This window comes from Impatiens glandulifera, chromosome 1 (assembly GCF_907164915.1).
Source record: "Impatiens glandulifera chromosome 1, dImpGla2.1, whole genome shotgun sequence".
In the NCBI taxonomy this organism is placed as follows: domain Eukaryota; kingdom Viridiplantae; phylum Streptophyta; class Magnoliopsida; order Ericales; family Balsaminaceae; genus Impatiens; species Impatiens glandulifera.
The window spans coordinates 80,639,764-80,651,520 of NC_061862.1; the positions used below are offsets into that span (position 1 = coordinate 80,639,764).

Sequence of the window (11,757 nt, forward strand, 5' to 3'; positions counted from 1 at the left end):
CTTTTTCGTTCGTCGTTCCGTTAGTAACCCAAATTTATTTTTTTCGTTTTGTCACTTCATCTGCCATAATTGATTTCTTTATAGACCAATTTCTAATTATTTTAGGTTAAATGGATCCAACATTTTCCCAAAATAATTATTTTATTTAATTTTTCAACTAAATTTTAATTAATTTGGAATGATTTTAACATTTTTCAAAATAATTATATATTTTTGGATCAAATTTTAATTAATTTAAGACTAATGAATACAATTTTCGCAAATAATTATTTAATTTATTTTTGGACCCAATTTTGATTAATTTGAAATTAATGAATAAATTTTTTTTCTTAAATAATTATTTAATTTATTTAAACACATTAATGAGTATAATTTTTAGAAATTATTTTAACAACTCAAAATTATTTTAAAATTTTCTATGGATGGAATAAATCAAGTTTTAGTGTCTACAATATTATAGAAACTACTATATTCTAATAAAAACTTTATTTTTAAATAAATTAGTGTAGTCTTTCCAGCCTAATCGTTTATAATAAAAATAATAATTTAAATAAGAATTTCGAACCGGAAGTGAATAAGTTTAATCAATCTAATTGGATATTTAGTCCGGGAGTGAATAATTTTAATCAATCTTATTGGATATTTAGTCTGAATCTTTTGTTCTCAAACTCCATTTTCCAACCAATCAAAATACTTTTAAATATTATATTATTAAAATTATGTTCTTTTTCTTTAAAATTGCAAGAGCTTCAGATAGTGTCATTCACAAATTCTAGAACTTTCTAGATGGCTTGGGTGCAAACGAGGTAATTCATTTAGACAATGTGGGGTAAGATGGTTGGTGGATAGTGGATGATCTTTGAGGGTGTCATATGCTAACCTTCATGATTTATGATGTTTCAACATCCCATGCATTGGAGATGTAGTTTACTTCTGCATTAGTCTTTTTCAAATTATATCAAAGATTGTATTGGTATTACGACTTGCCTTCGATGGCTTATTTCTTCAGTGCGTTGTTGTATCTCATTTCAAAAGCGATCAAGTCCCTCATCAAAATGTAGTTTCTGACAATCATGACTTTGGTGTACGCTACATTCATATTAATGTAGATCATATTTACATGAGTTTGTTCGTTCGACCGTCGATTAGTGAAGCCACAACCTTCCACCTATAATCATATGATTCAAAGATTTCACATACACCCTACTTAATACTCCTAAGGTTTCTCTCAAGCTTGTCCACCTCCAAGAACATACTGAACCAGCTTATGAAAACATTGATTAGCTATTCAATAGTTTGGTGTTGGGATATGTTTTGGCATATATATATACCACTCGGGTGAAAATTCTTCAAGATACCGAGGTAACAATTGTAACACCTTAGGCTCCCCAAGCTACAATAACATGATGTTTGTCAAGTAAATGTTTTTTTTTGTCAGGAAGTTATTCGACAGTAAGCATGTCATCATGGTGGAGATTTTTAATAGGATAACAAAGGCGAAATTCTATTTTTCTACTATCTATGGACAATGTAGCAGGAGAAAGAAAACAGTTATGGAGAGAGCTCAAGAGTAAAGTTAATGATGATGAGCCTTGGATCTTAATGGGCGATTCAATGTCACCAGATTTATCCAAGAAAGAGAGCCAAAAACGGGGATCACGTTAGACATGCTGAACTTTAATGAATGCATCAAAGACATCAACTGTATCGAACCTTCTAGTTCAATTAATCTATTGTCAAGTAAATGTTCATCTAAATTGTCGGATCCTTATTCCCAACATACTTGGTCAGATGTGGTAATTTCAGTACATGAGGGATCACGTCACTCTTTTTTGTCTCCAATTTGTATTTTCAATTGTCCCATATGTGTGTCGACTCTCCTTTAGTTATGGCATCCCTTTACGCTTTCCTTTTGATTGTCCCTAGTTCAACGTTGGTTCAAAAAACCTCCATCTGTAAACCTGTTTTTTTAAGTTTAAATTGGAGTATTTAAATATAAAGTGAATAAAAAAATTAATTCAACCAAAATTTTCAAAATCATGTTAGTCTTGAATCTCTACTCCAATATTTACAAAATTAAGTTGTAAATAAAATATAATAAACTTAAATATATAAAAATTAAAATTTATAAATAAATAAAATTACGGACAAAATAGGAGATTAGGTTTTATATAATTTTTATAAACTTTTAGAATTTTTTAAACACCTAGTTAACCCCCACACTAATTTAGAATTTATATATTTTATTTTAATAAATTTAATTTCTCTTATAATGTATTTTATTTTAATATATTATATTTGTGAAATTAAGTAATTTATAAATATGTAGAGACATAAATTTGGTAATAATAATAAATAAAAAAATGTTGGACGAATTCATTGAAAAAATATGGAAAGACGAACTTAATATTAACTAGCATTTAGTCCGTGCATTTGCACGAGTAATAATATAAAAATCGTGAAAAAAAATTACGGATAACATTTTTTATTTTATTTTTAACCGTTTTAAGTTTATGGGTGAGTCAACTCACAATCCGACACAAGTATTCATTTACTCAACATCATTATATATTAGTTAGTTAAAAAGTTGAACTTATATTAATATTAAAACGTCCCGCGTTTATCAAATTTGGTGTTGATTTTATAATATAAAGTCTTTGTAGCTTAGTTGGTTAAAGAGTTGTACTTGTTTTTGTTAGGTTGCAAGTTCGAAACATACCTCTAGCATTTTTAATTTTATTTTTAACCGTTTTAAATTTAAAAACGGGTCAACCCACAATCCGACCAAGTATCCAAATTAACCACAACTCTCGACCCGGCAATCCGGACACTTTAAAAATTAAGCATCATTATATATATAGAGATTAGTTACTTAAAAAGTTGAACTTATATTAATATTAAAACGTCCCGCGTTTATCAAATTTGGTGTTGAATTTAAAATGTAAAGTCTTTGTAGCCTAGTTGGTTAAAGAGTTGTACTTGTTTTGTTAGATTGCAAGTTCGAAACATATCTCTAGCATTTTCAATTTTATTTTTAACCGTTTTAAATTTAAAAACGGGTCAACCCACAATCCGACCCAAATATCCAAATTAACCACATCTCTCGACCCGGCAATCCGGACACTTTAAAAATTAAGCATCATTATATATATATATAGATTAGTTAGTTAAAAAGTTGAACTTATATTAATATTAAAACGTCCCGCGTTTATCAAATTTGGTGTTGAATTTAAAATATAAAGTCTTTGTAGCCTAGTTGGTTAAAGAGTTGTACTTGTTTTGTTAGGTTGCAAGTTCGAAACATACCTCTAGCATTTTTAATTTTATTTTTAACCGTTTTAAATTTAAAAACGGGTCAACCCACAATCCGACCCAAGTATCCAAATTAACCACAGCTTTCGACCCGGCAATCCGGACATTTTAAAAATTAAGCATCATTATATATATATAGATTAGTTAGTTAAAAAGTTGAACTTATATTAATATTAAAACGTCCCGCGTTTATCAAATTTGGTGTTGAATTTAAAATATAAAGTCTTTGTAGCCTAGTTGGTTAAAGAGTTGTACTTGTTTTGTTAGGTTGCAAGTTCGAAACATACCTCTAACATTTTTAATTTTATTTTTAACCGTTTTAAATTTAAAAACGGGTCAACCCACAATCCGACCCAAGTATCCAAATTAACCACAGCTTTCGACCCGGCAATCCGGACACTTTAAAAATTAAGCATCATTATATATATATAGATTAGTTAGTTAAAAAGTTGAACTTATATTAATATTAAAACGTCCCGCGTTTATCAAATTTGGTGTTGAATTTAAATATAAAGTCTTTGTAGCCTAGTTGGTTAAAGAGTTGTACTTGTTTTGTTAGGTTGCAAGTTCGAAACATACCTCTAGCATTTTTAATTTTATTTTTAACCATTTTAAATTTAAAAACGGGTCAACCCACAATCCGACCCAAGTATCCAAATTAACCACAGCTCTCGACCCGGCAATCCGGACACTTTAAAAATTAAGCATCATTTTATATATATAGATTATTGATGGTTGGCTTCCATCACGCCGCCTCCTTCACCTTGGCCGCCGCCCATGACTTCCCTATCCATTTTCAGAATTTAACGAAAAACATAAATTTCAACTATTAAATTACTTAAATTAATAATTAAAAAATATAATTAAAAAATTTAAATAGTCACTATAATAATTCAATAATTAAAAACATAAATAACCTGACTGTTTCATGAAACAAAGTTTCTTTGTAAACAATTAAAAAAATCCTCAAATAACAACATCAAACAAGGTATTTTTCAAAAATTCAATAGAAACTCTTCACAAATAACCAACATCAAACAAGCCCTAGTAAACTCAGTTAACTTCCACGGAACTGTTCGAGAATGACAAAAACAACTAATTCCATTAATTAATATATAGTACAAAGTTAATAACCAGTAGTTTTTCCTTTTTAAAATGATCAACATTATAATAATATATCAAGACTTGTTGTATCATTTTGAATTGGTATTTGGTATTGATATTGCATGCATGGAATAAAACTAGACTTACATACATGGAATGGACAAACCAAATTTCCACGTGAGTTCATACTGGTTCAATGATGACGACCATTAATATTTTTTGGAAGGATTATTGTTTGGTTTTGGAAATAATAGGATTATTCCAGACAATTTTAGGTTAAGAAAAAAAAAAAAATTAGCATTGTTCTTGCATAATGACAATATATATACCTAATTAGTTTTAATTAAATACTTAATTATAACTATTTTTAATTAAATAGTTAGTGTATAAAAATATTTAATTATATATAACTAATAATAATATATAACTAATATTTTTTTATTTTTTTTTATTAATGTAACGTCTATTATTATTTCAAATAAATTCTCCATCTTATGAGTCGGTGCCTAAAAGACCAAATATCACGAGTTCGATTTTCACTTTAACACTTTAAATTAAATTAATGTGAGGGTTATATAGAAGACCGTGTCAGTTTTGTCCATTTAAAAAAATAAATAATTATATAGGGGGTTTGGAAATTCAATGAAAGTGGCAAAAGTTTTCCAGAGAATTATTCCTATAAATTACCCCATAATTTCATTAGCATAACACCACCTATAGATATCTACAGAAGTACTACAATTAATATAATCCCACTTACCAAACTCAGCTAGTACTAGTTCTAAGGAAGATCCAACAGTATGGGGCTTTACCATCTCTCACTAGCATTAGTTGTGACATTCATGGCCATGTCAATGCTTCCTCAACTCTCAACTGCCCAAAACTCCCCCCAAGACTATGTTGAGGCCCACAATGCTGCCCGGGCTCAGGTGGGAGTCGGGCCCATCGCTTGGGATGAAAACGTAGCCGCATTTGCTAGAAGTTACGCCAGCCAGAGAGCTGGGGACTGTAATCTCATGCACTCAGGTGGACCATATGGCGAAAACCTCGCAAAGGGTTTCCCGAACTTCACGGGGAGAGATGCTGTGAATATGTGGATCGAGGAGAAACCCTTCTACGACTATGACTCAAACACATGTGTCGGAGGTGAATGCTTACACTATACTCAGGTTGTGTGGCGTGATTCAGTAAGACTAGGATGTGCTAGGGTTCAATGCAATGACGCTTCGTGGGTTCGTCACTTGTAACTATGATCCTCGAGGCAACTTTGTTGGGGAGAGACCTTACTAGAAAACTGAAAGTCACAGTTATTGTCATGACTTTTAATTAATATAAGTATGAATAAACTTTGTTTGTATTTAATTAAGGATGTCGTTTATGGGACCACATTATTAAAACAAACTCTAGTACGGTATGAAAAAATAAACTATAAATATGCCTAATATTTATTAAATAAAGAATATTTGTTTTTATGTTTGATTGCTAATTAATAATTATGTTTTTTTACCCTTGTTTGATTATCATCATTTAATCATTGTTAGAGTTTGTCTAATTTTGATTTTTGACTCTCCCATTTTTTGAATTTTAATAAATGTTTTAACCATTTTTAAAAATAAATTGGAATGTATGAGGGAATTAAAATAATGGCTCATCGATATTATGCTCCTTTCTGTATTTAACTAAGTTTGAGATATTTTTCCTTACATGACCTTATTTGAAATTGTTCCTTATAAAGTTTTTTTTGTTTAAAATTACTTATTTTACATTTAGTTTTGTTTGAACTTTAATCATCTAAAATCATTTAAAATATTGTAAAAATGTTAATTTTTACATAGTATATTTATTTTTTGTATTTATAAGTTCAACTGTAGAAAAAATTTTCACTTTCGTGTTCATGTGATTTCTTCAACTCAATTCTCAGACGATAACGCAGGTAAACTTTTTAATTTATTTTTATTAAAATTACTTTTTGTACATTTAGTTTTGTTTGAATTTACATTTTAAATATCTAAAATCATATTAATGTTATAAAACTGTTAATATATGTTGAAAATATGCACAAATTCCTTATTCACGTAGTATTTTTATTTTTTGTAAGTTCAACTGCGGAAAAACTTTTACTTTTCATTTTTATGTGATTTTGTTATTGTAATACAAAACTCGTAATATGTCTTGAATCGATCGGTCATACTAGACTTAGACCGATCGAAAAGGTGATTATCCTCTTAATAAGAATAAATTTATAATGAGATTTAATGTAATTTGATTTGAAAATGAAGTGAGTTTGTTAATCGAAATAAGTCATAACCCAAATTTCATAAACATGACTTAATTAGAACTTTAGGCGATAGATGATTTTAAATTAATTATCAAGAGAGATTAAATTTCGACCATAAAATAAAAGTTGTTCATACTTGAGTTATTTTTTATTTTGTATTGAAAAGCATCTAACTATTTCTAACAAAAATAAATGTGAAAGGAGCAATTTCAAACCAAATAAATTAACAAGGAGCAATTAAAAAAAAAACTATATATAAAAAATATTTCAAAATTAAATTTAGAGAGTATTATACCTTTTATCTTTAAAATAAATATTCTTAATTTCAAAAGGTTAGTTTTTCTTTCTGAATTCCTTCATATAACAAGTTTTTTATATTTCTTTTCTGGTTTGTATGACATTTTAATGTTCAATTGTTTTTTTTTTATAAAAATCTAATAGCTCTAGCATATTAAATATTATTCAGCCTCTTTTCTTTTGTAGAGATTTTTACTTGCCAAAAATAAACAAAAGTGTAATTTTTGAAAAAAAAACATATTATTCGTCACTAAAACCACATATTTTATATGCCTTAAAATAATTATAAAATGAGGTATATGGCAGTACTTAATTAATCAGCACAAATTATACATCGCTAAAAACATTGAATGACTCTCATTCTGTCTACGGGCATTAAACTATGTGAACTATTTGATTGATTTTGTTTTGTTCTGTTTATTTTTTTAATTTTTTTAATTTTCTTACTTTTTTAATTTTTTTAGTATATTCATTTAAATTAAATTAAGTTATGATATTTTATTTTATCTTATAACTTAAATTATGATGATTTCCTTGTATTTAGCATAGTGTCACAATCCTAGCTAGTCAGTCTTTCTAAGGATGCAAGAAGATTGAATACATTGAGAGAGAAAAAGGATGGAGAATATCTTGTTTATTACAAGTGTGAGGTACACGAATGTGAGGTATTGTGAGGTGCTTGGTTTATGGCCAAGACTTGTTTATATACAAGTGGATGGATCATTCTAGATCCTCCTTGACCTAATGTTTTCTAGATACTTCTATATCTAAACTAGACCCAAGAATTCTTAGAGACTCCTAGAGAATTCTACAAACTACTTACAATTAAGAACTCCTAGAGAATTGTCCTATCCACATACTTTAGGAACTCCTTGAGAATTATAAAGAGTTCCATGAACTTATCTACAACTAGGAGCTTCGTGAGAATTCTATAAAGTTCCACAAAATGGAAAAGACCACAAAACATAACAACATCTAGAACATTCTAGAACATGTGCATGAAGGCTTTACATTTTTGGATTTTGGTCACACCATTTGAATGGGTCGTGACATTCTCCCCCACCTAAGTCATGGCTGTCCTCGGCATGTCCTTAGACAGATGCTCAGTATGATTTTTATCGATCAACTCCAACCGATATGAGACGTTTCCCACACATCCCTCGATTTTGATCGGTCCCTCGCATTTGCGCACAAGCCCCTTGATCCCAGACCGTAGAGACTTCAATTGTTGTCGGGGTAACTTCCCCCTTTCTCGGTCCCCTTCCTTGATTACACACCCCTTATTCATCTTCTGGTGACTTTCTCCAAAGATTCTTGAGCACGATCTGCTTCCCCTTTTACAGATTTGGCGAGAGCGAAGGCAGATTGACTTTGGCCAACATAACATGTGGCCAAACCTTGTGGTGGTGATGGTAGTTCGGTGCCTTTAGCCTTGAGCCTCTCGAAGACCTTCCCGCACATTCTCTAGACTCCCTTAAGTACTTCCCCTTTCCCCTTGAAACTGTCCCCATCATCCTTCCTAGCAAAAGTGGAAAATGTCTCTTTACCACGTTTGCGACCTCGGATGAATCTCATCACAGAGAACATGCCCAATCCCTCTTATTCCCTTCTTGTTGGTATTACGTTAGTCTTCTTGTGATCCAAAATGATTAATGAATCGGAATAAGGCATTATACAAGCGCATACATGATCGGTAGTCCCAACACTACATCGTAGTCTTTCATAGGGACTAAGGTAAACAAGACTGTCCCATTAATTTTTGTAGGCTTTGTTGGATGAAGAATTACTAATTTTTTTTGGAAAATTCTGATCATTTTAAAATTTTATGTCTAAAATAAATTTGTCTACTTGTTTAGAAAAAATCTAACGTCGTTAGTCATTAACCATTATACATAACAAACATACTTACAAGATCCTATGATATCTTTTATCCGTAAATCTCCTTTTGAAACCCAAAACTTCCAGCACAAAATGTTCAATACAATTTCAATGTCATATTTATGTCAAAAACACATCCACACATTAAAAATAAAATAAAGAAACCAAACACACATAAAGTAATAAAAATCAAACTCTTATAAACTCACCGTATCCATCTTTATTCTTGGTACCCCGTAAAGAAACAAATTAAACCTGATTTAACTAATTGTACCAAGTTTAAATTCTGAATTTTGAAAAACCATAAATCAAACATTACTATTGCAAGGGTGAATATAAGCACAAAGTTAAAGGTAAAAAAATTCAAAGAGCTGAAAATGAAGATCAATTTCAACCGAATTAAACAACTCTCCAAAATTTATGCAAATACATTTGCTAGCCGTCCTAATAAAATCAATAAGAAAAGTAATGCATCAAAATATGATTAATAAATTAAATGGTTATGTATATTTGCAGATCATATGTTTAACTCCCTTCCCTTGTGGTCACATTTTAACCCTACCAAGGTATCCCAGTGATAAGAGTCGGCTTAAAAGATTAAAATGTCACGGGTTCGATTTCTATCAAGAAGCGTTTTGAATTTAAGTAGGGATATTCATGTTTGCGGAGTGTTATACTAGTTCTCATTTAATTATACAAATGAAATATCCACTAGTTGCAATAGTTGCAAGGACCTAAATCAAGATAGAATAATTACCAAATTAAATGCACACTAAGAATAATGTAAGTGTGATATCAAGATACAAAAATACAATTCAAGAAAGCCAAAATGAATTTTAAAATAAAAATATTGTTCATTTATATATATATATATATATATATATATATATATATATATATATATATATATATATATATATATATATATATATATATATATATATATATATATATCATTTTCTGATGAGTAGCCATGTGCAATCATTGTTCAATGTTTTCATTGTTCATTGTTATTCAGACCAGTTTACAGAATTATTATCTTCATCATTTTGTAGTGTTGTTAATATTTAAAATATCATAATTTTGAACAATTGATTAATTTATAATTTACTAATAGAATATTTCTAAAACCGATAAGGAAGTATAATTAGTATATGATCTTATAGTTATTATTGGTTCGTTGAATAATAAATATTTATACAGAGATTAATATATATATATATTTTAAAATTTTGTGTTTGGTATATGATATAAAAATATTAATTAGATAAAAGATTATTTTATTTTTAATTAATTTAAGTAAATATATGAGTTTAGATTTTATTATTATTAATATTTCATTATCATTAATTTTTAAATCTATTTATCATTACAAATTATTATATTATTATTTAATATATTAATTATTAAATTTAATAACAAATGAAATTTAACTAATATATAAAAATCAATTATAATAAACTTTTATTTGAATTATATTTATTTAATTTAAATGCTATTAATTAGATCATACTTTTATTTAATTTAAATTATAGAAAAAACTTATAACAATAATAATTAATAAATTATTTTTATAAGTATAATTTTTTAATAATATATATTTTTTTATAACATTTTAAATATTGAATGTACATAAAATGTATTTTGTTATATAACTCAAATGATTTATTTTTTATAAATTGATTTATTTTCCATAATAGGTAATAATTTTTATGACTAAACTTTTACAATGTTGGTCACAGAAGAGTAGTTCCTCCAGTCTAGGATTCCGAATTATATTTTTCTCACTTTTATTTGTAAGAAGAAAAAAAAGACATTTTTATTTAACAATAATAAAAATTGATCAGATTGTTAAAAGAACAAAAACAATTCTACATCAAACAAGTCTAATTCTTTAAATGAATTGCTGATCAAAATTATATTGTGGTTTTGAAATTGTATGCAAGTGGGACAATATTTCAAGACAATTGTCAGTTAAATTCTAAACATTATCTCTAGCTAGCGAGGGATTTAAACTTTTGATCAACTATATTGCAGCATTGATCATTAATTAAAATATGACCATATATGAAAAACAAACAAGGCACCACAGTAGTCATATACTAAAAAATAATGATATCAATCAATTTATTTTTAATTAAACACGAAGCATGATGAGAATTTAGATGAAACCATGGTGAGGCCCAGAAGCAGCATATCCAAGCATACCCATGAGGTGTCATAGATATTCCCTTTATAGTCCGGCTTAGGTCAGTTGATGGCCTAGGTTGGTTCGAATTTGGAAATAATTATTAATGGCCTTATCACTTTCTTGATCGAATCTTATTTACTCGATAAGTAAAATGAGCAATGAAAGTAGGAGAAATGATCACACGATTATTATGATCATTTCACTTCTTCAACTTTATATTTTGAATGAATAATACTAAGTTGGACTTTATCATTATTTAAGAAAGATTATTATTCTTATTCATGCATTGTGAAGAAGAAGACGAAGATCAACCTCCAATACGTGTTGGGCGCGTTCCGTGGAGTTCTGTCAGTGTTCCTTGAGGCCAGAGAATTCCGTTTCTAGGTGGTTAGTTTGGGCGTTAGTCTCCTAGAGCGCGCTAATTGTTGAGGGTGCTTTAGGCCTTGTTTTATTGGGACAAATCTTTTAACTTTTTTTATTACCAGTAAATTATACCAAATTAATAAATAGACATAACTTATTTTATTTATTATATTTTATGGCTTTAATTTTAATTATTTTGAGATTTAAATGTATATAATATTTTTTTTCTAAATAACTATATAATTTATTTGTTGCTATTAATTTAATTACTTTGAGATAAATGAATACAATATTTTACATAGATAATTATTTCATTTTTTTAATCTTTAATTTA

At 28.4% G+C, this 11,757-nt stretch overlaps 1 pseudogene; it reads left to right on the forward strand.

Annotated features, from left to right (window-relative positions):
- Positions 1-5,199: 5,199 nt before the first annotated feature.
- LOC124921810 lies at positions 5,200-5,706 on the forward strand (annotated as a pseudogene).
- Positions 5,707-11,757: the final 6,051 nt, after the last annotated feature.